At 40.9% G+C, this 15,095-nt stretch overlaps 1 protein-coding gene across 6 annotated transcripts in view; it reads left to right on the top strand.

Annotated features, from left to right (window-relative positions):
- BBX (BBX high mobility group box domain containing) overlaps window positions 1-15,095 on the top strand; it is a 189,800-nt gene that overhangs the window by 71,833 nt on the left and 102,872 nt on the right. For all 6 annotated transcript variants that reach the window (XM_077821139.1, XM_077821157.1, XM_077821148.1 and 3 more), the window contains one exon: window positions 9,394-9,463. The gene's annotated coding sequence lies outside the window, so the exon portion shown is untranslated. The remainder of the gene's footprint in view (window positions 1-9,393; window positions 9,464-15,095) is intronic.

Here is a 15,095-nt window from a genome sequence, read left to right as displayed (position 1 = left end):
AGAGCCACAGGAGGAGGTAGGGGAAGAGTGCTGAATCACAGTAAAGCGTGAGGAAAAATTCAAACTGAATAAAACAATTGCATTTAATTTTTTCATACTTGAAATTCCCTAGAAACTTTTATCAGGCTTGATATTGGTTAAAATAACGTTCTACATATCTGGGTATTTAGAGTATGTACTGGGTATTTCCTAAAATGCCTGTTTCTGATCTCAAAAAAAAAATTTCAGATAGTGTAGCAGAGTGAATGAATATCCCCCCGTTCGATGCTCTGGAGCTAGAGCTGGGCAAAGCTTGGGAAGGGAATGGGGGTGCATGAACATGTTTTAAAGTTACCTTTTGTACTCCCTGTATTCTAGGGGAGCCAGAGCCTCACCAATGCAAGTTAGAGCAGACTCAGGGCTGTGGTAATATGTGTCCTGCTTCCTTTGGGCCCTGGCTATTACCCAAGATGTCCAGGGATGCAACCCCATGCTGTGAGCGCCCCATGCCTCTGATTGCCAGAAGCTAGGAGTGGATGACAGGAGATGGATCAGTCAATGATTGCCTGTTCTGTTCATTCCCTCTGAAGCACCTGGCATTGGCCGCTATTGGAAGGCAGGATACTGGGCGATATGGACCATTGGCCTGACCCAGTATGGACTTCTTATGGAAGAAGATGACAGCCATAGTACAGTATACAACAGCCACACAGCTTCTCCACCCCCTCGTTCCACCTCCCATTCCCTCCCCCGACATGCCCCCTACTCTGGGAGCTGGGAGCCAGGTTTCAGCAGAGCCCTTATGCTGGCCAGGGAGACAGGAGCTATTGTCAGTGGGCCCTTTCCACCCCCTTTTAGGTCCCATTACACTGCCAGAGCGGTGTGCCAGGGCCTAGGGTTGAGTGAGTGGCTGGAAATAAGGGAAGTAATCACCCTCATTTTTGTAGACTCTGGCTCCCTTTTGATTCAGCCATGTTCACAAACCTCTTGTTTACGTCATGCGAACATCCAAGTGCGTGAAGCATCTGTCCATATGGATGTTTTCGGGAAGCACATTCCAGGCCTGGTGCCAAGAATTGTTTTAATCAAGAAATGAAATTTGTTTTGTGATCTAATTAAATTTGTTTCAGGCAGAAGCTGAATTCAGCTAGAAAGATTACATACATCTTTCATTCTGAGATTAGAAACTGTAACATGGCCCAGAGCTTCCCTTCCACCCCCACCTTCTGTGGTAAAACCTGTGGATGAAGCTAAAGAGATGAAAATCTCGGAGAGGCTCAAGACACTCATTCTTCTCCCTGCCCCGTCTGAGGAGGTAAGATTTGGCCCTCCCCTGTGGAACAGGCTGCAGGACCCTCTCCCAATCCTGGTAGAGTCATGGGTTGTCGTGGTCATCTGTCTGAGGACCCTGTGTCTCTGCACTGGATTTGCCGTCTCCCATCCCCCCTCCAATTTCCTTGTAGCTCACCTTCACTGGTACAAGACTTCCTCCTGGCCTCCACTTCCTTACAAGAGTGGGAGGAGAGCTGTCCACAGAAAACATAACACACAGCTTTGACTTTTGACTAATCTCTAGAGAGTTGAAAAGGGGACAAGGTTGTCCCCCCAGCTTGGCCTTCCGAGGCTGTAACTCCGCTGCTCAACCCTCAGCATAGATTTCAGAGACTGTCTCTGGAGAGGCCTCTACATGGTGGGGAGGGAGGGAGGGAGAGAGGTGTGTGTGCTTGATGTGTTACCATTATCAATAGCCAGGATATTTTCCAGCTCCATGGTGATGTTATGAGTCTGTGTTAATTTAACTGATTGATTAACATTTTTAGTATTCTTTGAAGATGGAAAGCTATGTGAGTGTTTTTAAGAATTCATTGGACTGTGAACGCCCTGGAACAGGGTCTGTACTTGAGAGTTTGGAAAGCCTGGTGAGCACTACCATACATAGAAAATAATACCTTGGATCCAAGCCTTACTACTAGGTATAGCATGTATTACAGTGAGAAGTCCCACTAAGCAAATAGGGCCATTATTATTGTTTAGGGTGACACTTAAGCTCTAGGTACAAACCAGGAGGCCTTGCTTGTATGTGTGTTCTTCCCTTTTCCCACTATTCAGTCCCTGAATAAGGTTGAAGTGTAAATAGGGCACTTATATGTTCTGACCAGTGTGTGAGTAGTGTCCTTCTCATGCTTGCCACTGTGGCTGGTTTGTTTGGTATTATGAATAGGGCCCATTTCAATAAAGAGGAAGAAATCCGTCTCAATTTCGTTGATAGGACAGAATGATCATCATTACTATGAACCTTGTGCTGCTTAGACTTCTCAATTTTAGTATGAATTCTGACTCTTCCACAGCTCAGTGCTCTATTTTCCATATAGACAAGAGCTCTAGAACTGTTAACTTGAAACATTCTAGATCGCCAAGTACAGGCCAGCAGAGGTTCTCGTCTGTTGACTTGGATAAACTCCTCCAGAATGTAACATTTCTAGGGGGATTGTGAATAGGTTCATGCTGTCTTCTATATTACTGGTTTCCATTCTGGAGCAGAGTAAGTGAGTCTTTAGAAGTCTTTTAAATTGTAAATCTGTATTTATTTTTATTAACATTGTTTCCTGAAGTAGTTGCTGTTCACCCAAGAACCTGAGGGGGAGAGAGAGGGAGAGGGTAAATTCTTCTCATCAAAACAATGACAAGAATGGTTTTTTGTTTTTTGTTTTTTAAATAAATAATGTTGGGCCCAGATTTGTAGCTGCTGTGAATCAGGGTGGTTCCATTGAATTCACTGGGGCTGTGGTGATGTACAGTAGCTGAGGATATGTATCACTGTTTTAAAAATAAGGACTGAAAGTTGAGAATGTAATGCTGGCTAATAACACGGTACTTGCAGTATTTGATGTTGTCTGAGTCTTCAGAAAGACACCGAGTGACTGAGTCTCCTCTTGCTCAAACCACCAATTTTATTTAAAAAAAAAATACAATATTAAACTAAATCTCAGCAAATCTAAAATTATGCTGTTTGGCTCAGACAGCAGGTGGGGAGTGAAGGGCGCTGCTAAGCCTCCAGTCTTACCATCAGGGGAGATGTGTTGGGGATGAGGTGATGCCCAGGCTTGGGGCCGAATGGTGCTTGTCTTACCCAGGTTTTCCCATTTACTTTAGGCAAGTAGCCCCATGCTTTCAGTGAGACTTCTTGGATATCTAGGGTAAGCAAGATTTGGCCCACAGTGTGCTCCTGGACTGGGCTGACTTTGGAAAATCGAGGTTTGGCTCTAATTGGGCTCTTTAAAATAGTAAACACCATAGGAATGTCACCAGCCTGCAAACCTTCCTCTTGAACTCTGATCTCACTACTATGACTCATGCCTTTATGGCTGCATTACTGCAACAAGCTCTCTACTGACTAACTGAAAAGCAGTTCTGTTGCCTGCAGCTGCTGCAGACCTTGGTAGCAAGACTGCTTTCTAGGGTGGCGAAAGGAATTCTGCTTGCCTGCTTTTTCCATGCTCAGCTGTGCCTTTTGGGGCCATGGATTGTGTTTGGAACATTCTTGGAACCCAAGGACCTTATTCAGGCTTTGACACTTCTAAGATTTCATGGTGACTTGTGATGGCTGAGAGTTTGGGCTGGGCCCAGGAGGGCCTCTGCAACCTTCTCTCTGTGGAATGCTCCTCAGGTTTATGTTGAGAAATGATACTGCTGGAGCAGTGAAAACAAGCCACAAAGCTTTATTTCTTTCCATTTGAAAAAAGTATTCTGCATGTCATTTGACTCCATTTTAATTCATCTGATGGACTTATTCTTCAGCCCTTTTAATAGGTGTAAGTTGTATTTTGAAGGCCCTTCCAATTCTACAGCAGTTTGAAATACATATATTTTGTCTGAATCAACTCTGTTACACCAATGTAACTCCTCTGATTTTCAAGGAATTACTCAGGATTTACACCCAGAGTAAGAGAGCAGAATCAGGCTCTTTATTTTCTGTGCCTTAGTCCCTTAGAATATAAATACAATACATGAACTAGGGTGCCCTCCATCAAGAAAGGTGTAAGGGGAGGAGATGGAAGAGATTCAGGAGACGTTGTCTATGGTCGGGAAACCAGGATAAAACCCCCATTTTCCACAAAACACACTGGGATTTCCCAGAAAACCAGAGCAAGCCTGGCAACTTAAGTTTTGTCAGCTCCAAGCATTCAGGAGTCAGGCCTCAGGAATTATGAGATGGGATTAAAATTCATGCTTTTTCAAAAAAAATAGATGGCTTTTTATTTGCCTCCTGGTTTTTTTGAGCTTTTTGGGTCATGTTTTAAATCTCCTCTCTGTAACTTTTCCAACAGCCTTAAGGTCAGGAGATGCTTGTTGTTCAATATTCAGACTTTTCAAAAGTACCGTTCTAACTATATGAAAACCTATAGCTTTATGAATAGGCTGCTTTGGTTTGAAAATTAGTGACATCTCATGTACTGTAATAGAACTATGTATAGAGAGTCCTGCTGCTGTGTAAAGTACAGTGCTCCTGCACATATTATTTCATCTGTAAGGGTGAAAACTGTTTACATGATTCAAGAATTTCTACCCAGTAGCTGTCTACAGTCTTAGAAAATGTACCAGATATTAGCAAGAGGCTGATAGTAAGATGAGGGGAGACTGCATAAGTTAGATCCAGGGGCCAAGACCTAAATAGAAGCTCATTATTTCCTCTTTGTCCAGCCATCCCAACTAGTATGAAGAGACTGCTAGAACTCCTGGGAGACCACTTCTTTTATATCCATCTCTAGATACGCAAGTGATGAAGTGTTCAGAGCTGGGGCCTTCAAATATATTCAAAAGAAAAACATGCTCTTTCTCTGTTCCTTTTCCCATCAACCTCTGGCCAGGTGGGGAGCAATGGGTTTCTGATGCTTTTAATTTCTCCTCCAGTGAATAGCTCCTGACTTTCTCAAGCTAGCAACCCCAGAATGAAACTAACCTGATCGTCAGTTTCACCTTGGCCTGCAAGATTCTGAACAGCAGTGTGTTTATTCTTTGCTCCTGAAAATATTCATGAGCACAGCAGAGGGCACTGTGGCTGTCTCCAGACTTAGGCAGTCAGCAGTACTTTGGTTACACTTGGTCCACATTCAAAAAGGTATATTCGCAAGACCTGGAAGCTTTTTATATTTTTTTTTATCAAAGCTCTGATTCTGCAGGAGAATGCCAAGTAGTATTCTTAAACTACTATAATTAAACCACTATTTTTTCTTGTGGATAAAGACTTATTTACATGCAGAGTTGTATCAGTTTAATTTGAGGTGTGATTTTTTTAAACCAATTTAGTTAAATCAATGCAAAAAAAAGGGTATGTTCAGATTCTATTAGTTTAAACCAGGCTTACTTCAGTTCAAGTTAGTTTTAAGCAAAACCAAAACAAGCTACCCTTAAACTGAAAAAAGAGTGTCCACTCAAGGGTTTGAGCTGATTTAATTAAACTAAAACAAGGTTGTATGTAAATGAGGCCTAAAGTTTCATTTTCTTGTCCACCGTGTAGTAACTTATATGTAGATCTCCTTAGGTTTCACTCATAAGAGTTGTCCCAAATCAGTTCAATAAATGAACAGATCTCCTGTAGTCACACAACAAAAGGTATTTGTGGGTACTGTTGAGAAAACAAAACAAGTGTTTCAAATCAGACACTGGCTGGAGTAACAGGAGCTGCCTTAATTTAGTAGGTGTTCATGTGTAGCACATTCTCCAGTTGAGCTCTGAGACAATGCAGCATACCCTATTTTCTACGGTGGCATCTTGCAAAACATCAGTGCTATGAAAGAGCCAACTCATGAGCTTTTTGGGAATTTAAAAAGTCTCTAGAAGGGGTTTGTTTGTTTAGGTTCTTGTAAAAACGTGCACCGTTAAATACACTGGTAAAGCCACAGCTTCAAGAGGTCCTAGAAGCAAAGCTATTTCTCAAGCATTGTGAGGCCTAGCATTTATCCATTTTGTTGCAGAAAATAGGTCTAAAGATTTTAATAAAATAACTACTAGTTATTCCATTGTACCTTTGTTTGGTCCCATGCAAAGAAGCAAGAACTATGTTAAAAACCTCTTAGACAACCTCTTGAGACCAGCAAAAGTCAGTTAATTCCTTCCCCAAATACATTTTATTGGTATGAATAAGTGTGCAGGAGGCTCATAATAAAACTGTGATTTGAACAAAATGGAAAATAGTACGTATGTGAGAGGATTTTGTCCTCTGCAACGTTGAACTTAATAAACTCTTATGCCAACAGTATTTATATTTTTACATCCTATCTCTATCTTACCCATTCCCACTGCCCTTCACCCTGCCTCTTTTGGAGGAAAAAAGCAAACCTTCCCACCAAAAATCCTGATTCTTCTATTAAGATGTATTTGGCCTTGCTGGGTACTACCTAGGATTGAGGGATGGTTCCTTCACTAGGTCATTTATGAAATTCACCGGAGGTCTCTAGGCATCATAAAATAAAGCTATCAGTTTCCGTTTTCATTCTTGCTCAGGTTTTTTCTCCAGGAGCATTTGATTTCCATTGTCATAGTGCAGGTAGAAGGCCTTTATCTAGTTTGTAAGACCTGCTTTCTGTGCTTCAGAAAAGGGACAGTCTCAAACAGTTCCAGATTGACTAGGGAAGCCCTTCAAAGGCAAAGAGATGCAACAGATATCTTTGACATAATGCCTTACTAGTGCAGTCCGGCTCTTGGGCTAGTCAATTAGCAATGGTCCCAGTGTGCCACCTGCGTACTATATTTCATACATGCTGATTCAGATTCCTTTCTGAATGCAAGGCTGATATAACCCTAGGTATGACTTTGTCCTGAGTTTCTCTGATACCAGCCACAATGGAGATCTTAGATTACTTTTTCTACCTCATTCTAACAGTGATCACTGGTCGTCCATCAAGGAATACCCTTACAGGTTTCTCTGGCCTAAGTCTTACGGAGGACCCAGTTTCGTATATAACTGTGTATGGGAGATATTCCTCCTCTGCAAAAGGCATGAACATTTAAAAAAAAAAAAAAAAGAAAAGGAAAAATTTGTTACTTAACACAGACCGCTTTCTAGTAGAGGAGGAGGAGAGTTATATTTAAAACATTTGGGAATACTGTGGAACAATTTCTAAGATGTGCGGTTGCTTAATAAAGATGGTCTCTAGTAAAGGCTTCACTTTGATTTCAGTTCTATGTTTATCCCAATAGGAGGTCTTAGCATTCTGCATGTTATCCTAAAACAATAAATAGATGAGAACTTTAGAATGCATGCTCTTAGAGCCAGGGTCTGGGTCTTCCTGTGTATGGGAAAGTTTATAGCACTTGTGGTGTACGGTTGCTTTCTGAATAATAAATAATTACATCCCACATGAGAAAAAGATGAATTAAAGAGATCGTAAATGTATGCTGTTAATGGCACCCCTAACGGTCTTTTTTTCCAATCTCTTAGTATTACAGGAAACACCTATGATTATTACAATTGAAAGAGATTAATCTCTAGTTCTTATTTGTTTGCTTTATATACATTTGACAGCACTCTGTGACTAATCATGAACACTGTTTCCTTTGTATAGTCAGTCATTTTCCCCTTCTTCTGAGAGTCTTACAGGTAGTGAAAGGGGAGCGAGAAATCATTTATTTTTAAAGGAAACTGATTGTAAAACCACTAATATAGGCAGTGGGACTCAGGGACATGTGTGTAATATCATGTTAACTCTGAGAGCTCCAGCTGGGAGTGCCCCTTCAAAAAGCACTTTGATGTTGGAATGAAGACCATAAAAGTACCTAAGAAAAGGGAACCTGTGCAGATGATTAACTATCCCAAATACTGATCGAGGGTTAACCTTTTAGCTGGATGTGCTTCACTGCACCTGTGTGCTGATGTCATCCTTCGACATCAAATGAATGTTCAGGCTTGCCTGATGCAGTTGCTTTCTGCAGGAGCATGCTGCCTGAATGTACTGGGAAAATTTAGCAGCAGTTAATGCAGTTAACATAAGGCAATATTCTGAGGTGTGGTAAAAGCACTCTTCCAGGCAGCTTGAGGGAGGAGCTATTCAATGCCACTCATTCTCAGTGAGGTTCCTGTGGGCCTTGCTACAGTGTGATTTGACTTCAGGTTTTTTCATCATTGTCATTTGTAGTTGAGAGAATTTCACTCTGAGGCTTTAATAACCTGTCATGTACCCTTGATCATTTTGATTATTATTTGAGTGCCATTGGGGTACAAGAGAGTCTGTTTGGTATTTCTGGCTGGTATTTGAAGACTTCTGTTTGATTCAGTTGTTTTTCGATTGTCAGGGTATCGGGCTGAATGTTCTAGCCATAGGCATTACCCAACTCAGTGGCTGGTTATGGGAAAATAGTTCTCTGATGGCCATTGGCCAGTCTGGAAAGTATAGTACTGATTGTAGGGATAAGTGCTAGCATCACTTCATTTCAAACTGTGATTTGGAGGTTCCTTTAAAACTACCTAGATTCATCTTGTCTTACAAAGACAAGAGAAGTTTTTAATTGCTTTGGAGAAAATTAAGTGGGGGGAAATCTATCGCAGTTGAGGAAACCCAAGCTAAGGCAAGAACTGAGTTATGCTGCCATAGACTTCACTGCAGGATAATTTAGGCTTAATCTAAAACTATCGGTGCTTTAAATTTAATCTACCAAAATCAGATTATTCAGCTAGATATTCTTACTAAACAATAAGTAGTGCTAAGTTTTAGTACAGTAGTAGGAAAAAACAAAGACAAATATGTCACTACAAGGGGAAAATTGCAGACTATCTTTCTCCATTGAAGAATAGCCCTTTACTTATAGAGGGGGTGCTTTGCAAACAGGTGTTTTCTCTGAACAGAGATGCTTTGGTGTTGGCAGTTTTATCTGCATGAGCTTCAATTTGACTTCTGTGTTGTCTATGCACATGTCCACAATATGTCTTTTGCTGATAGCAGTAAACATGTATACTTTTTATGTAGTATCTTCCATTCAGGGATCAGAAAGCATTTTACAGACAGAATATACTTCATAAAACTCTTTCTCACCTACTTTTTTTCATGATCCATGTCAAACTTAACTTCTCAGTAAGCGAGAAGTAAATACACAATGGAAGACCTTTTAATGACCAACAGAAATGGGGAAAGGAGCTGATACCTTTTTTGCTGCTTCACGATGTAAAAAGAAATGGACTTTCCCCCTCCAGTTTTAGAAATATCAAATCTTGTTTTACCTGTTTTTTGTTGGAGAATTGCAGTAGGAGTTTTCTCTTCCCTCAATTTATGTGGCAAAAGTGTTGAATCTTTCATAATGAACTATTCTCCTGAGTGGATATTAAGAATTGAGAGTTAAATAGGTGATAATGTAAACAAAAATCAAAGGATTTTTTTAAAATAGGCTGACTAAAATCCCTTCCTCTTTTTGCTTCCTTAGGTTTCAGTCTCTTGTGATGTCATAATCCTACTAGTTCTCCAGGCTGCCGAGACTCTTCACCCAGAAGCAGGTAAGACAAGTCACAATGGGCCAGGCTCCTCAGCTGGTGTCAGCATAACTCCAGTGTAGTCAATGGAACTATCCCAATTTGCCTCAGCTGAGAGTCTGTCTCATTATTCCTACTGTGTGTGGTTTAAAAAAACAAACAAAAACTATTTCCAGGCCTTCTTTATTCATAATCAGGAAACAAAAATAACACAAATCCAAATATTGAAGCCCAACTTTAAGGTAATTAGATGGCAGCAGGGTAATGTATGTTAATGTGTCACAATCCTCTTTTCTGATACGTGATGCAAGTATGTTATTTAGAGACACAAAAATTCATTGCTTCCTTCCATTTTTGTGGTCATTCAGATTTTTCATCAACTTTACCTATTCATAGAATTACTTGGAGTTTCTGCAATGCTAACCTCATTTGTTTTGGTTTTTCTTCCTGCCTCAAAGAAAAATATGAAAATGTGGCGTGTGGGTTTTGTTGATTTGTTTACTTTTGGTTTGGTGTCTTGGTTTTGAATGTTGAGCTTTTGTTTTTAGCTGGCACGTGTGTGTACTGTTTTGATTTTAGCATCTGGCATATCCCATGGAATTTGTGAATACAAGGTGACTTTAGGAGCAATGACCATTTCCTTTGATTTAATTTTGTCCCACTAGGGGACAAATCTACAATGAAGAAGATCGATTTGGTGCTCTGAGTTGGTGGCAAAATGTTTGATTTATCATATTTTAGATTTTGAGTGAGGCAAACTGAGATACTTAACAATGAGACACTGTATGCTAGCACAACTGAGTTCAATCTAAAACCAACTCTTATAAGCCCTCTGCTTTTAAGTATGGGCAGATTCATTTAATCTGGGACAAGTGGAAAAAGCAAAGGACCATCGTGTGTAAAGATGTTTGATAGATGTTCGTTCAGCTCTTTCCCTGATCCCCAAAAGGGTTAATAATTAACACCAGGAAAAAATGTTGGAAATCCTGCAATGACGTTGTATTAAGGAACAAATTTGTAAGGATGGAGGCTGCCTTCAGGATCATCCTTACTTTACGATTCCTAATGTAGCTGAGTGAAAATAAATCCTTTAAGTCTCACCACACAAAGGATTCCAAACTGAGAATAAAATATAGTCTGAGAAAAATGGATTCAAACAAGTTGCTTAGGGTCCACCTACTTAAGACTGCCTGTCTCCCTGTACCCTACTGCTGCAGTCAGCAGAGGTGCTCATGTTGGAGGCCCCATGATTTAATAGAAAAGAGGTCAGTGATAGAACACACTCTGTAAGGAGCCCTGAATTGTGGAAAAGGCTTATGCTTTGGTCCTGAGCAGTATGGGACTGGTGATCTCCAGAGCATTTTGTAAGGTCTATAATTTTCCCCTGGGTGTTTTGAAGATGGTGGATCATGTTGGGAGTGATTATTTATGGGGAATGGGCATTTGGGTGAATGAAAGACCTACTGTTTGGGTTGTGTCGGGATAGGGATTTGTTGGAGTTTTTCTTTTTTTGCTGCTGTTTTTTGTTTATTAGGTGATATTATTGTTTTAATAATGTCAGAGGCACCCAGAGTAACAAATTGTATGAGAGAGGGAATCATTGTGTATCATTATACACTGAAATATTTAAAAATAAAATAAAATGTTACCAAAAGATGTTGAATACTTCAAGGCTCCACAGACTGTGTCTCTGTATAATTACTTGAAATATTTAGACTTAAAAAGAACATATACAGTAACTCCTCACTTAAAGTCGTCCTGGTTAACCTTGTTTCATTGTTCTGTTGCTGTTCTATTTATTAGAGAATAATGCTCATTTAAAGTTGTGCAATGCTCCCTTTATAACATCATTTGGCAGACGCCTGCTTTGTCCACTGCTTGCAGGAAGAGCAGCCAATTGGAGCTAGCTGGTGGGGGCTTGGAATCAGGGTGGACGGCAGCCCCCGCATCAGCTCCCCTATGTTCCCTGTGCGGCAGCTGCCCAGCAGGCTATCAATTGCTGGAAGTTAAGCTGTCCCTCCCCCCACTGCCCCGAGCTTCTCTGCCCTCTGCCTTGGAGCTGCTCCCAGGAGCCTCCTGCTTGCTGTGCAAGGGGTGGGGGGTGGGGAAGAAGGGTGCTGATGTCAGGGTGTCTCCCCCTCCCCCCGCTCCTGTACCTCCTCTCCACGGGGGGGGGATGACACACGACAGGGCTCAGGATGGAGGGAGCTTGCTGGCAGCAGCTGCTGTCTCAACTTGCTGATCTACTTAAAAAGCAGTGTACTTAGGGTGGGGTCAGCGTACTTAAAGGGGCAATACGTGTCTCTCTCTCACACATGTGGTGTGGGTCTCTGTCACTCTCTGCCATGCTGTCTCCCCTCCCTCCATTCGTGCTGCCTTATAGAGTGTGAGGCTACATTAACAACAATGGGTTAACCCTTGAGGGGTCAACCGAGCGTTAGTTCATCATTTAGCAGTAAGGTATTCCCTGGGAAATATCCTACCTTCTTCCACCCTCTGACTTCACAACCTCAACCAAGCTTCACAATCATCTTTGCTATGTACAGTATTCAATTGTTTGTTTAAAACTTCTACTGATAGATAGATAGATAATAGTCTTTTGTCTGACAAAAAAAATTTCCCTGGAACCTAACCCCCCTATTTACAGTAATTCGTACGGGGAAATTGGATTTGATTAACATCGTTTCGCTTAAAGTAGCATTTTTCCAGAAACATAACTGTAACGTTAAGCGAGGAGTTACTGTATGTATGAAAATGCAACTATTCTAAGAGGATTTTGTTAAGAGATTCACTCCTATGTTATGCCAAGATCTGCAGCTGGATCACGAGTCCTTTGTTCTCTGAAGAAAGAAGCAATTCTTGATTTAATCCTAAGTGGCGCACAGAATCTAGTCCAAGAGGTGAATATAGCTGAACAGCTTGGTAATAGCAACCATAATGTAATTAAATTTAACATCCTTGTAGGGGAGAAAAGACCAAAGAAACCCTCCTCAGTAGCATTTAACTTAAAAATAGAGAACTACACAAAAATGAGGAGGCTAAGAGGCAGTTAGAGAAAATAAAAGCTGGAAGTAAAATCCTACTGAGGAAAATAGAAAGTCAGTGTAAGACCAATACATGTTTCTACTTAAGTGTGTAAATTTAGATTTAGGAATCTAGCATTAGGCAACCAGGTTTGGAAGTTTTGACCTAGGGTTATGCACTTATTTTGTGGGATCTTTTGCACATTGAGTAACTGAAACATAGAATCACAGAAATGTAGGGCTGGAAGTGACCTTAAGAGGTCATCTAGTCCAGCCCCTCTTGCTAGATCATCCCTGACAAGTGTTTGTCCAATTTCCTTCTTAAAAGCCTCCAATCACGGGGAAGCCACAACTTCCCTTAAAACCCTATTCCAATAGGAAGTATCCTTACAGTTATAAAGTTTTCCCTAATATCTAACCTAAATCTTGCTTGCTGCAGATTAATCCCATTAGTTGTCCTACCTTCAGTAGACACGAAGAATAAATCATCATAGGTTGTTTTTTTTTTTTTTAACAGCCCTTAACATCCCTTATCAGGTCCCCCTCAGTCTTCTTTTCTCAAGACTAAATGTGTCCAGTTTTTTTAACCTTTCCTCATAGGTCAGGTTTTCTAAACTCTTTATCACTTTTGTTGCTCTTCTCTGGACTCTCTCTCCAATTTATCTGCATCTTCCTAAAGTATGGTGCCCAGATTTGGACACCGTACTCCAGTTGAGGCTTTACCAGGGCCAAGTAGAGCAAGACAGTTACCTCCCGTGTCTTACATACGATACTCCTGTTAATGCATCCCAGAATATTAGCTTTTTTTGCAACTGCATCACGTTGTTGACTTATATTGAATTTGTGATCCAGATCTTTTCCAGCAGTACTATCACCACTTGTGCACCTACCTTTTAGTAATTTCATCTAGACCATATTTCCCTAGTTTGCTTATGAGAAAGTCATGTGGGATTGCATCAAAAGCCTGACTAAAATTAAGATCTACCCTGTCTACTGCTTCTCCCCTATCCACTAGGCCAGTAACCCTATCAAAGAAGGAAATTAGGTTGATTTGGCATGGTTTGTTCGTAATAAATCCATGTTGGCTATTTCTTATGAGCCTATTAGCCTAGAGGATACAAATTGATTGTTTAATAATTTCTTCCAGTATCTTTCTGGGTATCAAAGTTAGGCTGACAGGTCTATAATTCCCCAGATCCTCTTTGTTCCCCTTTTTAAAGATAGATGCTATGTTCGCCTTTCCCCGGTCTTCTGGGACTTGATCTGTCCTCCAAGATTTCTCGAAGATGATTGCTTCAGTTAGGTCTTGAAGTACTGTAGGATTAATTTAATCAGACCCTGTCGAAACATCTGCAATTAAGCTTCATCCCTTTCCTTTGGCTTTCTCTGCAGTAGGGAATAGCTTCTGTGTGAGTTTTTAAAAAATCAAGAAACTTGGAAAATAACATTTGACATGCACACTATGAAACCTTACTACATGTTATGGTGCATATTTGTGTTTGGCCCCCTGAATTTGATCGCATGCAATGTGTTCATCTTGGCAGACAGCTCCTTGATGTTGCTGAGCTCTGTGTCTTCCCCATGAGTAGAACTTCATGATGATAGAACGCCATGGAAATCTAGGGTGATATGATCAAAATCTATAAAACCATAAATGTGTGGAAAAAATGAATAGAGAAGCGTTAATTACCTTTTTTGACCATAAAAAACCTGGGGTCACCTGATGAAATTAGGTTTAATACATACAAGAGGAAGTACTTTTTCTTCTTTGAGTGATGGTCCCTATTGTATTCCACTGAGGGATTACGCATGTGCACCACGTGTCTGTAGCTGAAGAATTTGAAAGTAGTAGTGTCTGTTGGTGCACTCAAGAATTTGAGGTGATAAAGGGCCGGGCGGCCCAACCGTGTCTCCAGGTCCTTCTCACCGCCATCTGGTCCCAGTAGGAACTATGTCCTCTTGTTTGTGACGCTTCTTTAAAAGAGTATAGTGTGTATAGTTTTGGGGGTTTTTTGGTAGTATTTAGCTGCTTTTACATAGTTTTTAGAACTGGCGTGTTCATCGGAAATGCAAGGAATTCTATCAAGCAGTAGGAAAGAGTCCACTATGCGTTCCTACTGAGTTAAGTGGAGCCACTTTTCCTCCTGGGCCCAACAGACAGGGTTTTCCCCAGAGGACCCTTCCTCCCCAGCCTTGCAACTCTGACTCTCTGGCTAGGATGCAGCCAGAGTTTTTACAGAGGGCTTCCATAACCTGAACTCTTTGCAGAGAAGGGAAGTCCCTACCCTGTCTCTGAGTGATTGGCTAGGCAAACTGTCAATCAACTTCCTTTACTCCTGGGTTTTATAAAGACTTCACGCGTCACACACTATTATTATTTTTTCAGTGGGTATGATTCTGCGACAGCAGGAGAGAAAGATAGAAGATCTTTGGCAACAGTATATTTTAATTTCTCTCTCTCTCTTAAACTGTGTAATTCTCTCTCTCTCTCTCTGTGTTTGTGTGTCTATAGATAGATCTCTTAAAGGGCTCAGATAGATAGATAGGTCTAAATTTTCAAAAGAGGGGTCAATATTTTGGGTGCCTAACATTCAACTCCTTTTCTCCTGAAGTTAGGTACCCAGGTTTAGAGA

The sequence above is a fragment of the Eretmochelys imbricata genome, chromosome 1 (assembly GCF_965152235.1).
Source record: "Eretmochelys imbricata isolate rEreImb1 chromosome 1, rEreImb1.hap1, whole genome shotgun sequence".
NCBI classification, from domain to species: Eukaryota; Metazoa; Chordata; order Testudines; family Cheloniidae; genus Eretmochelys; species Eretmochelys imbricata.
Note: the sequence above shows the minus strand (reverse complement) of the source record. Positions and strands in the feature narration are given on the sequence as shown.